The following is a 23,907-nucleotide window of genomic DNA, read 5'->3' on the forward strand; positions in this document are numbered from 1 at the left end:
TGGTCACGGACGCGACAATACCAAATATGACTTTTTTTGGTTATTTGTTTCAGTTTTACATAACAAAGCATTAATAAAAAATATAAAGATTCTTTAGTGTCTCCACATTCTGAAAGCCATAATTTTATTTATTTTTTGGGCGACTATCTTGTGTAGGGGCTAATTTTTTTCGGGATGAGATGGTTTGATTGGCACTATTTTGGGGTGCGTATGACTTTTTGCGTATTGCTTGCTATTACACTTTTTATGATGTAAGTTGACAAAAAATTGCTTTATTTTACACCGTTTTAGTTTTATAAGATAGTCACCTGAGGGATTAGGTCATGTGATATTTTTATAGAGTAGGTTATTACGGACGCGGCGATACCTAATATGTCTACTTTTCTTTTATTTATGTAAGTTTTACACAATGATTTCATTTTTTAAACAAAACAAATGATGTTTTAGTGTCTCCATATTCAGAGCCATAGTTTTGGGGGGCCGATTGGCTTAGGTTGGGGCTCATTTTTTGCGGGATTCGGTGACGGTCAGATTGGTACTATTTTGGGAGGCATACATCTTTTGGATCACTTGGTGTTGCACTTTTTGTGATGTAAGGTGACAAAAATGGCTTTTTTTTACACCGTGTTTTTTTATTTATTTTTTATGGTATTTATCAGACAGGGTGGATCATGTAATATATTTATAGAGCCGGTCATTACAGACGTGGCGATACCTAATATGTGTGTGTTTTTGTTTTCTGTTTTTTTATTATAAAATAAGGGGAAAGGGGCGTTTTTTACTTTATTAATTTTTATTAAAAACACCTTTTTTTTCTTTACTTTATTTCTGATGTTAACTTTTGGGGGTCTGATCCCCTCTGTAATGCATTACAATACATTTGTATTGTAATGCATTGCCTGTTCATGTACTACAGTGAGTAGTACACAAACAGGTTGCCTAGGAGACCCAGCCTGAGGCGGCATAGAAGGGGTTAATCCGCAGCGATCGCCGATACGGGGGGTCAAAGAACCCCCCTTGGCATTGACCCAGGGTGCCTGCTGATTGATTTCAGCAGGCACCCAGTTCCGATCACCGCTTGCCGAGCAGTGGTGATTGGAAATACACAGGGCGTACAGGTAAGCCCTGTGACCTTAAGTACCGGGACATCAGGGCGTACCTGTACGCCCTGTGTCCGTAACAGCTTAAAGGGGTTTTGCTTGATTTTTACTATTGATGACCTATTCTCAGGATTGGCGGGGGTCAGACACTTGGCAGTGGCAGCCCCTCCGACCAGCTGGTTGAAGAGAAGGCTCGCGCTGTGCCAGCTCAGCCTTACCGTCATTGTTTACCTGCTCGCAGTAGTGAGTAGGTGTAATTACAAGACGCCGTCCTATTCACTTCTTTCGGACAGTTCTGTAGTATTCAAGTATATAGGAACGAGCCGTCCGATAGAAGTGAATGGGACGGCTTCTTGTAATTACACCTTCTCACCGCTGCAGTGTCAAAGACATGCAGGTAAACAATGAAGAGAAGGCAGCGCTCACACGGAATGTGGCCTTTTCTTCTACCAGGATTTGGGTGAAAACTACAAGAAAACAAGTTTTAGCAAAAACTTTAGACTATAGACAAATTGGGATGATGGCAACATGCCTTGGATTCCTTAAGGGGGTTGTACAGAGGGACAAATCTTTTTAGATAAGGAGCAGAATGGGTTAAAAAAAAAAGCATTACTCACGCACTTGCTGTTCCAATGCTTACAGAATACCTGCTGGTCTCTGCATCCTGGCTGCAGCTCACACAGGAAATAGAAGATGATGCTGCAGTCAGTTATAGGCTGAGCATGCATCTACTGTTTCCTATGTATCAAGAAGGGACCTGGTAAACTTTGGAATGGGAGCGTTAGGCTTGATGAGATATCACTTCTTTTATTTTTTCTATATTTCTCTATGCTGTACAAGCCCTTTAACGGGAGGCAGGCCCTGCTCATGAATATGGTATGGTGCTTGCCCACACCTATTAGAATCCCATTTTGAAACTTGGGCAGAACATAACAAAAGTGACCTAAAGTATGTCTACGAATGTACCAAAGTATTCTTCTTTTCCAGAAGAAGCAGCATAGTAGAACAAGGTGCAGTGCTTCTGGAACTACAGAAGTTATGGCAGCAGCAGTTCTCCTAAGCTGTTTGTAAAGCTCCCATTCGCTACAATGGGAGAAAGCGAGAGTGATAGCCCGCTTGGTTGTTTGGGACTGGCGCTTGGTCCCTTCTCACCCTGGAAAAGGCAAGATGGGTCAACTCCTTTAGCATTGTTATTCTTAATTGGGTTTTTTCCTCTGTCATGTGACCCATCTCTCTGTCACCAACCTATTTAAAGGTGTTGTCTCACTTCAGTAAGTGGCATTTATCATGTAGAGAAAGTTAATACAAGACACTTACTAATGTATTATCATCAATATTGCCTCCTTTGCTTGCTGGATTCATTTTTCCATCAAATTATACACTGCTTGTCTCCATGGTTACGACCACCCTGTAATCCAGCAGCAGTGGTCGTGCTTGCACACTATTGGAAAAAGAGCCTCTCTGGTGGCCGGGACCATGGGGTGCTTTTTCCTATAGTGTGCTATAATTACCGCCACCACGGATGGATTACAGGGTGGTCATAACCATGGAAACGAGCAGTGTATAACGTGATGGAAAAATTAATCCAGCCAGCAAAGGAGGCAATATTGACAATCACAATACATTAGTAAGGCTACTTTCACACTTGCGTTCAGAGCGGATCCGTCTGGTGTCTACACAGACGGATCCGCTCCTATAATGCAGATGATGGGATCCGTCTGCATTATAGTTTAGAAAAAATTTGAAGTGTGAAAAGTTGCTCAGACTGATCCGTCCAGACTTTACATTAAAAGTCAATGGGGGACGGATCCGTTTGAAAATTGAGCCATATTGTGTCAACTTCAAACGGATCCGTCCCCATTGACTTACATTGTAAGTCTGGACGGATCCGTTTGCCTCCGCACGGCCAGGCGGACATCCGAACACTGCAAGCAGCGTTCGGGTGTCCGCCTGCTGAGCGGAGCGGAGGACAAACGGTGCCAGACTGAGCAGATCCGCATCCACTCAGAATGCATTAGGGTAGTACGGATGCGTTCGGGGCCGCTTGTGAGAGCCTTTAAACGGAACTAACAAGCGGAGCCCCGAACGCTAGTGTGAAAGTAGCCTTATTGTCTTGTATTAACTTTCTCTACATGATAAATGTTACAAAGCAAGGGTTAACAGCCAAACAAAACTCAATATTTATGGCCCTGATTCTGTAGTTTACAAAAACACCCCGTATGCGGTCGTAAACTGCTGTACGGGCACACGGCAGGGCGCAGAAGGAAAGGAATGCCACGCGGTTTTTGGAAGGCAGGTTTTGCTGGACTGTTTTTTTGGACACCATGTCCCTTTTGAAGCCCCCCTGATGCACCGCTAGAGTAGAAACTCCATAACCCTGCTTTCACACCTGAGCGTTTCCCAAACGCGCGTCAAACGCGCGTTCCTGACGCGCGTTTCTGATGCGCGTTTTTTGTAATAGTAAACGCGCGTTTGACGCGCGTTTGTGTCATTGACTGCAGTGTCCTATGGCCACAAACGCGCGTCAAAACGCCCCAAAGAAGCTCAAGTACTTGTTTGAGCGTCGGGCGTTTTACAGCGCGATCGTACGCGCTGTAAAACGCCCAGGTGAGAACCATTCCCATAGGGAAGCATTGCTTTTCATGTGTTGAGCGTTTTACAGCGCGTTTAAACGCGCTGTAAACGCTCAGGTGTGAACTTAGGGTAAAAGTGACCCCATATAAGAAACTACACCCCTCAAGGTATTCAAAACTGATTTTACAAACTTTGTTAACCCTTTAGGTGTTCCACAAGAATTCATGGAAAATAGAGATACCATTTAAAAATGTAACTTTTTTGGCAGATTTTCCATTTTAATATTTTTTTTCCAGTTACAAAGCAAGGGTTAACAGCCAACCAAAACTCAATATTTATGGCCCTGATTCTGTAGTTTATAGAAACACCCCATATGTGGTTGTAAACTTCTGTACGGGCACACGGCAAGGTGCAGACGGAAAGGAATGCCAAACGGTTTTTGAAAGGCAGATTTTGCTGTACTGTTTTTTTGGACTGTTTTTTCATGTCCCTTTTGAAGCCACCCTGATGCACCCCTAGAGTAGAAACTCCATAAAAGTGACCCCATCTAAGAAACTACACCCCTCAAGGTATTCAAAACTGATTTTACAAACGTTGTTAACCCTTTAGGTGTTCCACAAGAGTTATTGGCAAATGGAGATAAAATTTCAGAATTTAAATTTTTGGGCAAATTTTCCATTTTAATCCATTTTTTCCAGTAACAAAGCAAGGGTTAACAGCCAAACCAAACTCAATATTTATTGCCCTATAGGTACGGGCACACGGTAGGGCGCAGAAGGAAAGGAATGCCATACGGTTTTTGGAAGGCAGATTTTGCTGGACTGTTTTTTTTACACCATGTCCCATTTGAAGCCCCCCGATGCACCCCTAGAGTAGAAACTCTGAAAAAGTTACCCCATTTTAGAAACTACAGGATAGGGTGTAAGTTTTGTTGGTACTAGTTTAGGGTACATATGATTTTTGGTTGCTTATATTACACTTTTTCTGAGGCAAGGTAACAAGAAATAGCTGTTTTGGCACAGTTTTATATTTTTTTTTTATTTATGTAAGTTTTACACAATGATTTCTTTTTTTAAACAAAAAAAAATCATGTTTTAGTGTTTCCATAGTCTGAGAGCCATCATTTTTTCAGTTTTTGGGCGATTACCTTAGGTATGGTATGATTTTTGCGGAATGAGATGACGGTTTTATTGGCACTATTTTGGGGTGCGTGTGAGTTTTTGATCGCTTAATATTACACTTTTTGTGATGTAAGGTGACAAAAAATGGCTTTTTTTATACAGTTTTTATTTTTACTTTTTTTTACGTTATTCACCTGAGGGGTTAGGTCATGTGATATTTTTATAGAGCAAGTTATTACAGATGCTGCGATACCTAATATGTATACATTTTTTTTTATTTATGTAAGTTTTACACAATGATTTCATTTTTTAAACAAAAAAAATCATGTTTTAGTGTTTCCATAGTCTGAGAGCCATCATTTTTTCAGTTCTTAGGCGATTACCTTAGGTAGGGTATGATTTTTGCGGGATGAGATTTGATGACGGTTTGATTGGCACTATTTTGGGGTCGTGTGGCTTTTTGATCGCTTGCTATTACACTTTTTGTGATGTAAGGTAACAAAAAATGGTTTATTTAGCACAGTTTTTATTGTAAATTTTTTGCGGTGTTCATCTGAGGTGTTAGGTCATGTGATATTTTTATAGAGCCGATCGATACGGACGCGGCGATACCTAATATGTATACTTTTTTTATTTGTGTAAGTTTTACACAATAACAGCTTTTTTAAAACAAAAAAATTATGTTTTAGTGTCATAGTTTTTGGGCGATTGTCTCAGGTAGGGGCTAATGTTTTGCGGGATGAGGTGACTGTTACTTCTGTATTGGAATGCATTGGCTGTATGAGTAATACAGTGTGTATTACTCATACAGCTTCCGGCGTGTGAGATCCAGGGGGCTGGATCTCACAGGCTCATCACCGGAATGCAGCGCGATGCCTTCCTTAGGCATCGCACTGCCTTCCATGCCATCGGGTCCCCCCTACAGCTGCTTGGGGACCCGATGGCACCTCCGATCACCGCCGCAACCACAGGTAAAAGCCGCAAATCTGAATTGACCTGCGGCGATCGCCGACACAGGGAGGTCACGGGACCCCTCCCGCGCATTTAGCCAAGGTGCCTGGCGGCGGTGATCGGAACTTTACATGACGTACCGGTACGTCATATGTCCTTAAGTACCAGGACAACATGCCGTACCGGTACGTCATGTGTCCTGAAGAGGTTGAAGACTGAATTGCACACCCAGTAGGGAGATTTCTCAAAACTGGTGTAAAGTAAAACTGGCTTAGTTGCCAATAGCAATAGTCAGATTGCACCTTTCATTTTTCCCAGCTCCTTTGGAAAATGTAAGGAGGACTCTGATTGGTTGCTATGGGCAACTAAGACAGTTTAATAAATCTCTGGCAGCAGAGGTCGCACTACATTTTTTCCAGAAGAGTAAAAATACTCGTCTTAACAATTTTGAGTATTGGGTATTTTTAGCCGAGGAGGAGTACGAATTTTGCGGTAATTCATATATATATATATATATATATATATATATAATGCGTAGGCTCACATAGCGTTATGAGGCCGATATTTCTGCAGGGAAACCATTGCTAGTCTTTCATGCATAAATAAATGTAGACAATTTTACATTTATCCAACATCATACACTAAACATAAGACCACTGCTGCCATACACAGCACCCACCTAACGCTGCTATATACATATTACATACACAGCTCTACCACATGCCCATTACACATTGCACACACAGCTCTGCTACATGTCCATTACACAGATAGAACTACTGTGTGCACATTACACACAGAAAACTGTACAATAGACTGGTTACACTGACATAGCCCTGCTTTATACACACATTCCATACATAAAATACCTCTGTGTTCCCCTAACTCCTCCCACAGACATGACTGTGACATCACCACAGGTCCTGTAACCACAATGTAGTCTAGAGCTGCTCCTGGTGAGAGAATGTCCGTGAGGGGCGGGGCTACTCTGGGGAAGGGTGTGGCTTCCTGTGTGCGTAAAAATACGCATAAGTCTTTTTCCAGGGAGTAAAATGGCCTGAACAGGCATCTACGACACTTGTACAAGCATTATTGCGACCTCTGTCCAGACCTGAATCCCACTGAAAACCTATGGGATCAGCTGAGTCGCCGTGTAGAGGCTCATAACTCTGCACCCCAGAACCTCAAAGATCTGATGGCCGCCCTTTAACCACTTCAGCCCCGCTAGGTGAAACCCCCTTCATGACCAGAGCACTTTTTACACTTCTGCACTACACTACTTTCACCGTTTATCGCTCGGTCATGCAACTTACCACCCAAATGAATGTTACCTCCTTTTCTTCTCACTAATAGAGCTTTCATTTGGTGGTATTTCATTGCTGCTGGCATTTTTACTTTTTTTGTTATTAATCAAAATGTAACGATTATTTTGCAAAAAAATGACATTTTTCACTTTCAGCTGTAAAATTTTGCAAAAAAAACGACATCCATATATAAATTTTTCGCCAAATTTATTGTTCTACATGTCTTTGATAAAAAAAAAATGTTTGGGCAAAAAAAAAAAATGGTTTGGGTAAAAGTTATAGCATTTACAAACTATGGTACAAAAATGTGAATTTCCGCTTTTTGAAGCAGCTCTGACTTTCTGAGCACCTGTCATGTTTCCTGAGGTTCTACAATGCCCAAACAGTAGAAAGCCCCCACAAATGACCCCATTTCGGAAAGTAGACACCCTAAGGTATTCGCTGATGGGCATAGTGAGTTCATAGAACTTTTTATTTTTTGTCACAAGTTAGCGGAAAATGATGATGATTTTATTTTTTTTATTTTTTCTTACAAAGTCTCATATTCCACTAACTTGCGACAAAAAAATAAAAAATTCTAGGAACTCACCATGCCCCTCACAGAATACCTTGGGGTGTCTTCTTTCCAAAATGGGGTCACTTGTGGGGTAGTTATACTGCCCTGGCAATTTAGGGGCCCAAATGTGTAAGAAGTACTTTGCAATCAAAATGTGTAAAAAATGACCGGTGAAATCCGAAAGGTGCACTTTGGAATATGTGCCCCTTTGCCCACCTTGGCAGCAAAAAAGTGTCACACATCTGGTATCGCCGTACTCAGGAGAAGTTGGGGAATGTGTTTTGGGGTGTCATTTTACATATACCCATGCTGGGTGAGAAAAACATCTTGGTCAAATGCCAACTTTGTATAAAAAAATGGGAAAAGTTGTCTTTTGCCAAGATATTTCTCTCACCCAGCATGGGTATATGTAAAATGACACCCCAAAACACATTCCCCAACTTCTCCTGAGTACGGCGATACCAGATGTGTGTCACTTTTTTGCTGCCAAGGTGGGCAAAGGGGCACATATTCCAAAGTGCACCTTTCAGATTTTGCAGGCCATTTTTTACACATTTTGATTGCAAGGTACTTCTCACACATTTGGGCCCCTAAATTGCCAGGGCAGTATAACTACGCCACAAGTGACCCCATTTTGGAAAGAAGACACCCCAAGGTATTCCGTGAGGGGCACTGCGAGTTCCTAGAATTTTTTATTTTTTGTCACAAGTTAGCGGAAAATGATGATTTTTTTTTTTCTCTTTTTTCCTTACAAAGTCTCATATTCCACTAACTTGCGACAAAAAATAAAAAATTCTAGGAACTCGCCATGCCCCTCACGGAATACCTTGGGGTGTCTTCTTTCCAAAATGGGGTCACTTGTGGCGTAGTTATACTGCCCTGGCAATTTAGGGGCCCAAATGTGTAAGAAGTACTTTGCAATCAAAATCTGTAAAAAATAACCGGTGAAATCCGAAAGGTGCACTTTGGAATATGCGCCCCTTTGCCCACCTTGGCATCAAAAAAGTGTCACACATGTGGTATCGCCGTACTCAGGAGAAGTTGGGGAATGTGTTTTGGGGTGTCATTTTACATATACCCATGCTGGGTGAGAGAAATATCTTGGCAAAAGACAACTTTTCCCATTTTTTTTATACAAAGTTGGCATTTGACCAAGATATTTTTCTCACCCAGCATGGGTATATGTAAAATGACACCCCAACACACATTCCCCAACTTCTCCTGAGTACGGCGATACCACATGTGTGACACTTTTTTGCAGCCTAGATGCGCAAAGGGGCCCAAATTCTTTTTAGGAGGGCATTTTTAGACATTTGGATCCCAGACTTCTTCTCACACTTTCGGGCCCCTAAAAAGCCAGGGCAGTATAAATACCCCACATGTGACCCCACTTTGGAAAGAAGACACCCCAAGGTATTCAATGAGGGGCATGGCGAGTTCCTAGAATTTTTTTTTTTTTTGCATAAGTTAGCGGATATTGATTTTTTTTTTGTTTTTTTCTCACAAAGTCTCACTTTCCGCTAACTTAGGACAAAAATTTCAATCTTTCATGGACTCAATATGCCCCTCACGGAATACCTTGGGGTGTCTTCTTTCCGAAATGGGGTCACATGTGGGGTATTTATACTGCCCTGGCTTTTTAGGGGCCCTAAAGCGTGAGAAGAAGTCTGGAATATAAATGTCTAAAAATGTTTACCCATTTGGATTCCGTGAGGGGTATGGTGCGTCCATGTGAGATTTTATTTTTGGACACAAGTTAGTGGAATATGAGACTTTGTAAGAAAAAACAAAAACAAACAAAAAATTTCCGCTAACTTGTGCCAAAAAAAATGTCTGAATGGAGCCTTACCAGGGGGGGGGGGGGGGGGGGGTGATCAATGACAGGGGGGTGATCAATGACAGGGGGGTGATCAATGACAGGGGGGTGATCACCCATATAGACTCCCTGATCACCCCCCTGTCATTGATCACCCCCCTGTAAGGCTCCATTCAGACATCCGCATGATTTTTACGGATCCATGGATACATGGATCGGATCCACAAAACACATGCGGACGTCTGAATGGAGCCTTACAGGGGGGTTATCAATGACAGGGGGTGATCAGGGTGATCACCCCCCTGTCACTGATCACCCCTCCTGTAAGGCTCCATTCAGACATCCGCATGATTTTTTACGGATCCATGGATACATGGATCGGATCCACAAAACGCATGCGGACGTCTGAATGGAGCCTTACAGGGGGGTTATCAATGACAGGGGGTGATCAGGGTGATCACCCCCCTGTCACTGATCACCCCTCCTGTAAGGCTCCATTCAGACATCCGCATGATTTTTTACGGATCCATGGATACATGGATCGGATCCACAAAACGCATGCGGACGTCTGAATGGAGCCTTACAGGGGGGTTATCAATGACAGGGGGTGATCAGGGTGATTACCCCCCTGTCACTGATCACCCCTCCTGTAAGGCTCCATTCAGACATCCGCATGATTTTTTACGGATCCATGGATACATGGATCGGATCCACAAAACGCATGCGGACGTCTGAATGGAGCCTTACAGGGGGGTTATCAATGACAGGGGGTGATCAGGGTGATCACCCCCCTGTCACTGATCACCCCTCCTGTAAGGCTCCATTCAGACATCCGCATGATTTTTTACGGATCCATGGATACATGGATCGGATCCACAAAACGCATGCGGACGTCTGAATGGAGCCTTACAGGGGGGTTATCAATGACAGGGGATGATCAGGGTGATCACCCCCCTGTCACTGATCACCCCCCCTGTAAGGCTCCATTCAGACGTCCGCATGTGTTTTGTGGATCCGATCCATGTATCCATGGATCCGTAAAAATCATGCGGACGTCTGAATGGAGCCTTACAGGGGGGTGATCAATGACAGGGGGGTGATCAATGACAGGGGGTGATCAGGGAGTGTATATGGGTGATCACCCGCCTGTCATTGATCACCCCCCTGTAAGGCTCCATTCAGACGTCCGTATGCTTTTTGCGGATCCGATCCATGTATCCATGGATCCGTAAAAATCATGCGGACGTCTGAATGGAGCCTTACAGGGGGGTGATCAATGACAGGGGGGTGATCAATGACAGGGGGTGATCAATGACAGGGGGTGATCAGGGAGTGTATATGGGTGATCACCCGCCTGTCATTGATCACCCCCCTGTAAGGCTCCATTCAGACGTCCGTATGCTTTTTGCGGATCCGATCCATGTATCCGTGGATCCGTAAAAATCATACGGACGTCTGAACGGAGCCTGACAGGGGGGGTGATCAATGACAGGGCGGTGATCAATGACAGGGGGTGATCAGGGAGTTTATATGGGGTGATCATGGGCGATCAGGGGTTTATAAGGGGTTAATAAGTGACGGGGGGGGTGTGGTGTAGTGTAGTGTAGTGTGGTGCGACTGTACTGACCTACCTGAGTCCTCTGGTGGTCGATCCTAACAAAAGGGACCACCAGAGGAGCAGGTAGGAGGTATATTAGACGCTGTTATGAAAACAGCGTCTAATATACCTGTTAGGGGTTAAAAAATTCGGATCTCCAGCCTGCCAGCGAGCGATCGCCGCTGGCAGGCTGGAGATCCACTCGCTTACCTTCCGTTCCTGTGAGCGCGCGCGCCTGTGCGCGCGCGTTCACAGGAAATCTCGCGTCTCGCGAGAAGACGCGTATATGCGTCCAGGAGGAATAAAGCAACCACCTCCCGGACGCATATATGCGTACAGCGGTCGGGAGGTGGTTAAGCTGCATTAATGCAATTTTAACTTGCATTACTGAAATAAATGAACTTTTACACGATAATTTAATTTTTCGAGTTTCACCTGTATATAGACTGGCAGTGCGGGGGTTACTACATGTACATAGGCCAGCAGTGCATGGGTTACTGTACACACATATATGGACTGGCAGTGCAGGGGTTATTTTATATATAATAACCCCTGCACTGCCGGTCTATGTACAGTAACCCATGCACTGCCTGTCTATATAGTCTTGTTATTTTTTTTGCAGTTTAATTCACAAAAATAAGAAAATCGAAGAAAATTAAAATCGAAGACATAAAAAACACGCTTTTTTCCAGTATTTTTTTCCGTGGTGATTTTTCTTCACATGCTAAGGGCACAGAAATGCATGTGTGTCCTGTGTTTTTGAATTCCCATAGACTTTCTCAGCCTGAGACCAGGGACTGCCTGCTGTGCACGGAGGGTGACATGAGCAGCAGGGAGAAAAGAAGCCAATATGGCTTTTTTGATATTTTATTACATTTACAGGGGCTGCCTGAGGTTTTTATTTAACCCTTTTAAGAGGAAAATCAGAAATTGTGCAACACACCAGTCACAATAGAGCTGATAATAAAGCAGCTGGTGATGTCAGGTAAATATTATAATAGTTATGGCTCACTATCGCGATCCAGACCAATTACAGAGCGATATATAATAATACAGACCGGTCCCCTTACCTTTCATGGGGGCAGCTGATCTTGCCGGGGCGACCTCAGGAAGTGTTGCTATGGAGGCGCGGAGGATTCTGGGAGGGATCTTCTGTCACTAGTGTCAGGGTAAAGGCTCTTTCCTAGTGGGCGAAAGGACCTTTGATGACGTCATGCCCATGTGACCAGACTTGCGTTTGGGAGGAGCTGCCGGAGTTTCTGGTCGGAGGCTGAGGAGAGTAGTTATTCTAAAGGGGGTTTTCTTTCTGGAATCTCAGAGGCATCAACAGGAGTTGAGCCACAGTTACAATGCTGTTCAGGGACTCGGGTACTGTAGTGCACTGGGATGCAACGCTCTGCATAGACTGCGTGCACTGGGATGCAATGCTCTGCACAGACTGGGGACTAGGGGTGCAGTGCTTTTGCAGAACTGGGCAGTCTGTATTCACGGTGTGCCCTTTAGGACAGTGCCCTGTGGCACCCCAGATAATACTGTGAAGCTGGTTTCTTATTCACATCGTTTGTATTTGTCCCAGTAATAAAGTTGCACATCTGTCCTGAGGTAAAATCCGTTCAAAGCTGCCTGAAAACAGAATGACTGGCACAAAAATGGGCGTAAAACAGTGTGATTTAAAGGGTTAAATGACAATGGGGCACGGATCTCCCAGTGGCAGCACACAGGGGTGATGCCGCACATCATATTCGGTTGAGTTCCTCCTGGCCCCTAACACCAGTTACTGATCTGCCCCCGTACATGCCAGTTCTTGTTCCCAGAACCTGTTCGGGTCCGGCTGATCTCAACTTTATCTGATGGGGGCATCGTAGTGTGAAATCAGTGGGCCACAGGCATTTAACCATTTAATACACACTATTTTATGCCTACTTTAATGCCCATTGGTGTGCCAGTCATTTCTCTTTTCATGTTGCTTTCAATTGATTGATAAGTTGCCCAGTGCAATTTATTTCACTATAGGGAAAAGGTCTCAGAGTACAAATTATGTTATCAAACAGAAAGACGCCTAAATTAGGCGTATTTCTGGCACAGATTGCGGCACAAAGGCTATTGGTAGGCTTGTCTCACCATTTTCTACGCCTGTTTTAGGCCTCATGCACACAAACAAATTTTCATTCCGTTTTTTTTTTTTTTTGCGGATCGTATACGGAACCATTCATTTCAATGGGTCCGCCCAAAAAAACAGAAGGTACTCCGTGTACATTCCGTTTCCGTATTTCCGTTCTGCAAAAAAAAAAAAGAACATGTCCTTTTATTGTCTGCATTATAGACAAGGATAGGACTGTTCTATTAGGGGCCAGCTGTTCTGTTGGACACAATGCACACGGACGTCATCCGTATTTTTTGCAGATCGCAAACTACATACGGCCGTGTGCATGAGCCCTTAGGCCTCATGCACACGACTGTTCCGTTTTTTGCAGTCCGCAAATTGCGGATTCGCAAAACACAGAAGCCGCCCGTGTGCCTTCTGCAATTTGTGGAACGGAACAGGCGGCCCATTGTAGAAATGCCTATTCTTGTCCGCAAAACGGACAAGAATCGTGCAGGTAATATTTTTTTTGCGGGGCCACGGAACAGAGCAACGAATGTGGACAGCACACGGAGTACTGTCCGCATCTTTTGCGCCAAAACTGCGGCACGGATGCGGACCAGAACAACAGTCCTGTGCATGAGGCCTTAGGCATAGAAAATGGTCTAAATGTAGGCAGAGACAGCAATAACTCAAGAACCAAATACCACAGTGCAGCATAATATACTGCCCCAGCAGAACCAAATACCATGGTGCAGCACAAAATACCATCCCCGTAGAACCAAATACCACAGTGCAGCACAAAATACCATCCCAGTAGAACCAAATACCACAGTGCAGCACAAAATACCATCCCCAGCAGAACCAAATACCACAGTGCAGCACAAAATACCATCCCCGTAGAACCAAATACCACAGTGCAGCACAAAATACCATTCCAGTAGAACCAAATACCACAGTGCAGCACAAAATACCATCCCAGTAGAACCAAATACCACAGTGCAGCACAAAATACCATCCCAGTAGAACCAAATACCACAGTGCAGCACAAAATGCCATCCCAGTAGAACCAAATACCACAGTGCAGCATAAAATACTGCCCCAGCAGAACCAAATACCACAGTGCAGCATAAAATACTGCCCCAGCAGAACCAAATACCACAGTGCAGCATAAAATACTGCCCCAGCAGAACCAAATACCACAGTGCAGCACAAAATACCATCCCAGTAGAACCAAATACCACAGTGCAGCATAAAATACTGCCCCAGTAGAACCAAATACAACAGTGCAGCATAAAATACTGCCCCAGCAGAACCAAATACCACAATGCTGCATAAAATACTGCCCCAGCAGAACCAAATACAACAGTGCAGCATAAAATACTGCCCCAGCAGAACCAAATACCACAATGCTGCATAAAATACTGCCCCAGCAGAACCAAATACCACAGTGCAGCATAAAATACTGCCGCTTCCACTGCAATATTCAGCTGTGTCGCTATCCTGAGGACAGCCATACAGGTACATCAGGAAAGCCGCTGTAGCTGCTAGCCAGGTATAAAAGTACCTGATGCTTCTAGCATTAATTAATGACGAGAGCATCAGACTGTTATGTACCTGGCCGGAGGCCCCTTGAGAAATTTCCCTGTACAGTCTATGGCCAGTCCGCAGCCCCTGAGTGCTAGTATGCACACATTAGCCACAGCACATTAGCAAAACGGCTGACACCAATGACTCGGTACGCCATAATAACACTGGACCACCAATGACTATTTGTGACATTACAATAGTGATATCACTGTGTCATTTTCATTTTTATTCTAATTTGCTTGTTATATGGCAGTATCTTTTTTTTTTTTTTTTGTGTGTGAGCCATACCACAGAATCAAGAGAACAGGTCTACATGAGATGTGGGGATGGGGGAGTGTACAGTACTCTGGGGCAATGAGGTAACAGTGTGCCAAGCCCACAGCCCGCCCCTCTGTACGAAATAACTAATTTGCATTAAAGTAAAGATATTTCAGTTCAAGCTAGAAACTGAAAGAAAGGTATCGTTTTAATCAGCATGATCTACCCTACCAGGCAGTATGCTGGGTTTATTAGGGTTGATCATGCTGACTGATTACAGTCAGCTACAATTTATATATATATTTTTTTCTGGAAACACAGGTAGCAGAAACCCACTGTTCACCCATTCATGTCCATGATGACATCTATTATAAGACAGTCAGTGGATCATCTGTGAAGAAGCCATGTTTGGTCCATGTGTCATCTGTAATCAGTCAGCATGGTCAACCCTATTAAACCCGCCATACTGCCTGGTAGGGTTGTAATGGTCAGTGATGCTCTTTAAATAATTTTTTTAACGCTACAGAATGGCTGGTTATCAACATAGTGATAGCAGTTTTGCAATTTGTTTCTTTTTTTGCAAAAATTAGATTTTTTTTTGGGCCGGGTTTTGCCCTAAACTGTTGTATTATATATTTTTTTTAAGATTCTTTGGTCTCTTGCATAATATATTGCACTACTTGAGCGGGGTCTAAATGAGTCTGTACTTTGCAGACTTTGAGGTTATTGTTAGCTCTCTTGGTGCCATGGGGGCCATTGGCATGGATGAACAGTTGGCGTGTCAGAGAGCGCCCTCTACCTTTGCCTAGCTGCATAGATTAAGAAGCATCTAAGGCTACTTTCACACTAGCGTTTGATCGGATCCGTTCTGAACGGATCCGATCATATTAATGCAGACGGAGGCTCCGTTCAGTACGGATCCGATGCATTAATAACTTAGAAAAATGTCTAAGTGCGCAAGTAGCCTGAGCGGATCCGTTCAGACTTTCAATGTAAAGTCAATGGGGGACGGATCCGCTTGAAGATTGAGCCATATGGTGACATCTTCAAGCGGATCCGTTCCCATTGACTTACATTGTAAGTCTGAACGGATCCGCTCGCCTCCGCGGGACTGCTGTGCGTGCATGTTTCAGTGCACCTGTCATCAACTGTATGCTGACCTCACTGAGGGCAGCATAAAATAGTGACAGAAATGCTGATGTCAGCGGTGTGTCACTCATGAGCTAAAAGTAAGTGATTGCTGAAGATCAGCATCGTAATCACTGCAGCTCAGGCCTTGAGAAGAGTCACATCTACCTGAGAGGAGTCCTGGTTATTATAATCTCCTGCTCTCCCCGCCCACCTGCTGATGATTGGCAGTTCTCTCCTAGAGAGAAAGGGAGAAAACTAGGTACAAGTCATCAGCAGGTGGGCAGGAGAGCTGGAATTCATGAATAGCCAGGACTCTTCTCAGGTGGCCGTGACTCTCTTCCAGGCCCAGTCTACCATGATTGTGATGTTGGTTCTCGGCAACCACTTACTTTTAACTTATAAATGACAGACAGCTGAAATCAACTCACCTTTCTCTACTTTATGCTGCCGTTAGTGTGGACAGCATAAAGTTGATGACAGGTTCCCTTTAAAGGGGTTGTCTCACTTCAGCAAATACAATTTATTATGCAGAGGAAGTTAATACAAGGCACTTACTAATGTATTGTTTTATCCATATTGCTTCTTTTGCTGGCTGGATTCATTTTTCCATCACAATATCCACTGCTCATTTCAATGGTTACGACCACCCTGCAATCCATCAGTGGTGGTCATGCTTGCACACTATCGGAAAAAGCACTAGGCTATGTGAGGTCCCATGATCCTGGCCACTAAATACATTACAAAGTGGCTTGTATTAACTTCCTCTATATAATAAATGCTCTCTGCTGAAGTGAGACAACCCCTTTAAATGCTGGCAGTTAGGGTTGTAGCAGGTATCGAATTATAGATACCCAATCTATACTTTTGTACCGGTATCAATTCGATACCGGGATTTGACATTTACCAATACTAGGCTGCACTACTGCGCAGCCTAGTATCAGACAACATGGCACACGCTGCTCTCAGCGCGCTCCATGTTCTCCTCAGCAGCACAGGGGAGAAGGAGTCTCTCTCCCTCCCCCCTGTCCCGCTGCTGCCACCAATAAGAAGAGAGAGGGGCGCAGGAGGGGAGGAGCTGTGGCCACTGCACCATCAATGATGATAACTCACCCATAAATGCAAATACAGGAGGTGGGTGTCGGCGGCAGAATCACATAGCCAGCACCCGACCTCTATTACAGGGCGATGCAATCCGTGACAGTTATCCATCCCTGTCATAGAGGCCGGGTGCTGGCTATGTGATTCTGCCGCCGGCACCCGCCTCCTGTATTTATATTAAAAGGTTACTCATCTTCATTGGTGGCGCAGTGTGCACCCCATCCTTGCCCCAGTACTAAAAACATTAGGGGCGCAGGGCTAAAGTCATTGGTGGCAGTGGCCACAGGGTCTTCTCCCCTCCTTCTCATTGGTGGTGTAGTGGCAGGTTCTGAATGGAGCCCCAGCAGTGTAATCCCGGGGCTCCGATCGGTTACCATGGCAGCCAGGACACTACTGAACCCTTGGCTGCCATAGTAATAGGAGAGTGTGGGACCCTTTTCACCCTAATAGATCTCTCTTAGGGTGAATAGGACAAGGGATGAAAAGATCCCAGGTTCTAGCCCCTAAGGGGGGAAATAGTTATTAAATAAAAAGTTTTAAAAAAAAAAGTAAAAAATAAATAAATTACCAAAATATTAAGTTTAAGGGTCCATTCACACGTCCGCAATTTCATTCCGCATTTTGCAGAATGGAATTGCGGACCCATTTATTTATATGGGGCAACACGATGTGCTGCCCGGATCCGGAATTGCGGACCCGCACTTCCGGGTCCGCAATTCCGTTCCCCAAAAAAATAGAACATGTCCTATTCTTGTCCGCAATTGCGGACAAGATTAGGCATTTTCTATTAAGTGCCGATGATGTGCGGTCCGCAAAATGCGGAACGCACATCGCCGATGTCCGTGTTTTGCGGCTCCGCGGATCCGCAAATTACACACGGCCGTGTGAATGGACCCTTAATCTTCCCCTTTCCCAATTTTACAGATAAAATATATAAACAATAAATAAATAAACATATCGCCATGCCCAAAAAAGTGTGAACTATTAAAATATTTTAAAAATCTCCTATGCGGTGAAGGTCATAACAGAAAAAAAAATATTCAAATCCACGCGATTCGCCATTTGTTACTCACCTTGTCCCCCCAAAAAATAGGATCGGACTGTTCAATTATGGACCGGACGTTCCATAAAATGCGGAATGCGTGCTGCTTTTTTTTTTTCGCGTGGTATCAAATGTATCGAGTATCGCAATACCTTTTTGTGGTATCGAAATCGAGTCAAAATTTTGGTATCGCAACACCCATACTGGCAGTGGGGAAAAGGAAGGCAGATCTTGGTCTGGCGACTCAGCTCTATTCCGTGCGAGGGCGACAGACTATTTGGGACCGCATTGGAAGATATTTTAGAGAAAACTTCAGACAGGAAAAAAGGTCAAAGTTTTTATTTTTTTTACCCAAAAATGTATTTTCGTTCCCAAAGACGTGCTACTGTAAGTTGGACAAAAAAAAAAAAAAAAAGTTCTACCTGCCAGTACTCTAAAGGAAGAAGCAGGGGTTTCCTCTTTAACCCGGACAAGTCTGCTCGGCCCTCTTGCCAATGAGGCCAGTTGTCCAGTTGGGGGAAGACTAAAAAATTATGTCAAGGCTTGGTAGGGGATTGAAGGGGGGAATATCAGTAATAAACTCAGATCTTCAGTTAGTATTTGCAAGTATTCCTCCCAACAGGTATCTAGTAAACAAGAAACTATCAGGAAAGAGCCTGATGGCATTGGAGCTTAAAATTTCTCTTCTTCTCCAAAAAGAGGCTATAACTTCAGTCCCTGTACACAAAAAAACAAGGGGGATTACTCCTCAATTTTTTGGGTGAAAAAAAAACGAACGGATCATTCAGAGCAATCATCAATCTCAAGGCCCTCAACAAGTACATATACGTATACAAGAAATTAAGAATGGAGACAGTGAAGTCCACAATAAATCATTTATCAAAGAACTGCTTATGGTAACAATAGATCTAACTGATGCCTATTACCATATTCTGATTCACAATCAATATAAAAAATATCTAAGGATGGCAGTTTGGTTTTGCGGCAGTTTGCACCAATTTCCAATTTCAGGTCCTACCTTTTAGCCTATGTTCAGCTCCGAGAGTATTTTCAAAAGTCATGGCAGAAGTATTGAGTTATCTGCACCAATCAAATATTGTTGATTCCGTATCTGGACGACTTATTATGGCTCCAAGGAAGAAATCCTAATTTAACAGCTACAGGAAGTAAAAGACACCTTATCGGACCTGGGATGGCTGATCAATGCCCAAAAATCAGATCTCCTTCCAACGGAAGAAATCCTAATTTAACAGCTACAGGAAGTAAAAGACACCTTATCGGACCTGGGATGGCTGATCAATGCCCAAAAATCAGATCTCCTACCAACTCAGGAAAAAATATTTTTGGGAATACTCCTAAATTTCCGTTTTCATGTCATTCTTTCTCCCGGTAGAAAAGCAAGTCTCTTTGATTCAGAATGTAACAAGGTTTTGTCAATCAGACAGAACCTCTATCAGAGACATCATGATGATCCTGGGTTTTATGACCGCCACTATCCCAGCGGTAAAATGATCCCAGGCTCATATGAGAATGTTACAGGCATTTCTGCTAAGATCCTGGGACAAAAACAAAACAAAAACAGACATCTTTGAAATAAAAAGGGAGAATACCAAACAAAATAAAACAGTCATTGAGATGGTGGCACTCCCAGAAAAATCTATCCCAAGGGTAGAATGGTGTCAGATGGAGCAGCTGGTCATTACAACAGACGCAAGCAAGCAAGGATAGGGGGCTCATCTTGAAAGCTCAGTAACCCAGGGAATTTGGCAGGAATATTTCTCCCAGGCATCCTCAAACATGAGTGAGCTTTGTGCAGTCTGGCAAGCCCTAAAATCCCTTGCCCCTTCAATATAGGACAGGTACATAAAGATCCGGTTGGACAACACCACGAAGGTAGCATATATCAACAAGCAGGGAGGAATAAGTAGTCGTTCTCAAGTTTCTATATCACAGAAGATTTTTCTGTGGGCTGAAGTCCCTATTGGCTGTTCACATGAGAGGAAGAGAGAATCACCTGACAGACTTTCTGAGCAGGGAGAAATTAGAAGGAGAGTGGAGCCTGAGTCAGTCAGTTTTCAAGATGATCTGTGAAAAATGGGGAGTACCAGTAATTTACCTATTTGAAAGAACACTTTTTCTCCCTCTCTGTTCAGGATCACCTGACTCAGGTGGAGACCCTGGCAAATCTATGATCCCAGAGCCTATTATGTCCCTTCCTTCCATTTTCCCTGATTCCCACAGTGCTTACCAAGACGTTAGAGGAAAATTCCAGGGTAATTCTAATAGCACCTTTTTGGCCAAAAAGGGCATGGTTTACCATCCTCAGGCACCTGGCGAGAGAAAACTTCTGGACGCTTCCTCTTCTTAAGGACCTGCTGTCCCAGGGTCCAGTAATATACTCCATCATTCCTCAGCTTCGTCTGACGGCCTGGATGTTGAGCGTGCCATCCTAACAGAGAAGGGACTCTCAGACTCTGTGATTACTACCCTGATGCACAGTAGAAAAACTGTTACGTCAAAAATTTACCTGAGGTCCTGGAAAGCCTTTTTATTGTCAGTGAGTAAACCCTGGGATCCGTCCATGCCTCTGGATGCCGGCTTAGTTTTGGACTTTATACAGTCTGGTCTAGATAAACGGCTGAGAGTGAACACAGTGAAAGTACAGGTGGCAGCTCTAACTACTTTAACGGGGATTAAATTCGCAGAGCTAGACCTGATAAAAAGATTTCTTAAAGGCACCAGTAGATTACGTCCTTCTTTCAGGTCCTCAGTGCCCCCTTAGGACTTAAATTTGATTCTTTCTAGCCTTATGGAATCTCCCTTTGAACCTATTTTAGAAATCTCCTTAAAGTTTTTGACCCTTTAAAACAATTTTTTTGTTAGCTATCACAACAGCTAGGAGAGTAGGGGAAATCCAAGCCTTCTCGACTATGCCTCATCACTTGTCCGTGAAGCACTCTCCTTTCAAAAGTTGTTAAAATTTCATTCCCAGCAAGAAATTTCTCTTTCTTCTTCCTTCCGTAGGTGGTGCAAGAAAAGGAAAAGCTGTTTCATAACTAAGGCTACTTTCACACTAGCGTTTTCAATTCCGCTATTGAGATCCTATGACGGAACGCTTCTGTTTTCTCCCCATTCATTGTCAATGGGGACAAAACAGAACGAAATGGAATGCACTAAAATGCATTTCCGTTCCGTTTGGTTGGCTCCCATCGCGGACAGAATGCCACTTCAAGTAGCGTTTTTCTGTCTGCAATGTGGTGCGGAGCAAGACGGATCCATCCTGACACACAATGTAAGACACAATAGAAAACAGATCCGGATTGACTTTCAATGGTGTTCATGACAGATCCGTCATGGCTAAATAAGACATAATACAACAGGTCCGTTAATGATGGATGCACGCGGTTGTATTATTGTAACGGAAGCGTTTTTGCAGATCCATGACGGATCTGCAAAAGACGCTAGTGTGAAAGTAGCCTTAGATGTCAGAAGGAGTGTCTTACAATATTTGGAAGCCACCGACTTTCAGGAATCCGACCATTTATTGATTCAGTATTTTGGGACAAATCAAGCAAAGGCAGCAAGCAAAGCCTCTATAGCTCGATGAATAAATCTTGTATTGTCATGTGTTATGATTTCTGTGCTTATTCCTAGGTGGAGGTGGCCTCGGCGTCCCTGGAGGAAATTTGTCGGGTGGCTACCTGGTCGAGCCCTTCCACTTTTTTTAAGCTTTACAAACTGGATGTTCTTTCCAACAGGGATTTAACTTTTGGTAGGAAGGTGTTATCTGCTGTTGTCCCTCCCTAGTATTTTTTTTTTCTATGTTACAGAAGTGCCATTGTGGAGGCGTGGGGAAAAGATAAAAATTACTCTTAATGGTAATTGGAATTTCCTTTAGCCTCCACAATGGCATGGAAAATTCCCACCCTATTTTCATTCGAAAAATTTATCTTTTTGTTGTATTTTTTTGGATGGAATATATTTGATTAACTCTATTAAAGTTTTTTGGCATCTATATTTGAGTCCTAGATTATTAACTAGAGCAGGTAAAGGGGAGTAGGCTTTTATGTGCTGATTTCTTGATTGTTTCCTGTCCCTAAGGAGGCGGGGAACCTTCTGGGTAGTGCCATTGTGGAGGCTAAAGGAAAATCCAATTACCGGTAAGAGTAATTTTCATCTTTATCTGCCTGAGACATAACTGCAACCAGAGTTTTGCAGCAATCCAACATTGCTATCTGGGTGCGTTATTTATTAATTATTTATTTTTTTGGTCAATGAATGTATTTAGTAGAATGTCCAAACTTCTACAGAGCAAAAAAAAAGGCTGAGAAAGAATGCATCTCTGCAAACTAAATATTCAGAATATTTTCTGAATTTGAACCAACTGTCCTGTTATAATGGCATCCTCAGGTCTTCAATGCAAGTGCTCACTATTCAGCATGTGATGCAGCAGTCGTTCGTGGGTTGTTATCCAGTGCAGTGCATTGGCAGATATCTTAAATAAAAGAGTACTTCCCAAAAACAACAACTCACAAACAAGTGGGATACAGCATAGAGTAAGGAAAAGATAAGGAATGCAATCACCAGTTAACATCCATAAATTGTGCACATCTCTTCTGGACATCAGAGATGTAGTCGGTAAAGAAGGACAGCTTGTGCCCATCTACTACAACATGGCATTCTCTAGTTATGTGGAGGATTATGTGTTTGCCCCTGTAGTGTAGCATTTTAATCATCACAGGTCTGAGGGCTGCCCAGAGGTAGAGGCCTTGAAAGAAAATGATGCGCCCTTTCTACCCCAAAGAGTGGTGTTAGGTTGTTAGGGCCAAATGTGTTATCAATGTACCTGAGTTGTCCAAAAAAACTTTGCAGAAGGACACACCCACATCAGCGCTGCATGCACCCACCCCACAGCACCACAACGCTGTTCTCTGGGGCTTTCCTCCTCTTCTCCTGCTTTCTCCCCTTGTGACTCTGTGACCAAGGTCGATTCCAGGACCGAAACGTCAGAACTAAAAGTCACGTGTGATCTTATGTCATTCTATATGTACATGTGATTAAATGGAGGATTTACAATTAAAAGATTTTTTACTTGTATCATACCTGCAGTGCAGTGGCACTTTAATATTATTGATTGTACTGTATTGTACCTCACAACTTTGGACATCGAGTGCAACCCAGTAATTTACTGTCAGACTCTTTCAGTTCCTGCGCACACATTATTCAATATGGTTTCATGTTCAGAGATTTCAGCACTCGCTGCAACATTGTTCCTGATACACCAACTTTGGGGGATTTTGGGGGCTACTGGCAATCCGCTGCTGAATTTCAAGCACAACTTTAACTATCCTGATCGATGGAGGCCTCTGGTTTTTTCATGTTTGCTACGGAGCCAATTTGATGCCATTTCTGAACCAGACTCTGAATACAATGTTTAGGTGGTCGTTTTGTTCCTGGGTACTTGTCGGCAAAGGTCTCTTGAGTTTCCTTAATCGATCTTCTTCGCACATAGCCTCCACAATCACTATTCGCTGTTCCAGGGAGAACACCGAATAGATCACTTTAATCAAACTGAATAATAAATCAGTCTTAGTTGCCCATAGCAACCAATCAGAGCTACACAGCTCTGAAAAAATGAAAGCTGAGCTCTGATTGGTTGCTATAAATAATTAAAACAGATTTACCA

The 23,907-nt window shown here is 43.4% G+C and overlaps 1 protein-coding gene across 3 annotated transcripts in view; it reads right to left on the reverse strand.

Moving 5' to 3' along the window:
* The window catches only part of LOC122942317 (oocyte zinc finger protein XlCOF7.1-like), a 44,014-nt gene extending 31,820 nt beyond the window's left edge, over nt 1–12,194 (reverse strand). For 2 of the 3 annotated variants that reach the window (XM_044299869.1, XM_044299870.1), the window contains exon 1: nt 12,090–12,194. The gene's annotated coding sequence lies outside the window, so the exon portion shown is untranslated. The remainder of the gene's footprint in view (nt 1–12,089) is intronic. The other variant, XM_044299871.1, reaches the window with a different exon arrangement.
* Between the last annotated feature and the right edge of the window lie 11,713 nt (nt 12,195–23,907).

This window comes from Bufo gargarizans, chromosome 6 (genome assembly GCF_014858855.1).
Source record: "Bufo gargarizans isolate SCDJY-AF-19 chromosome 6, ASM1485885v1, whole genome shotgun sequence".
NCBI lineage: Eukaryota > Metazoa > Chordata > Amphibia > Anura > Bufonidae > Bufo > Bufo gargarizans.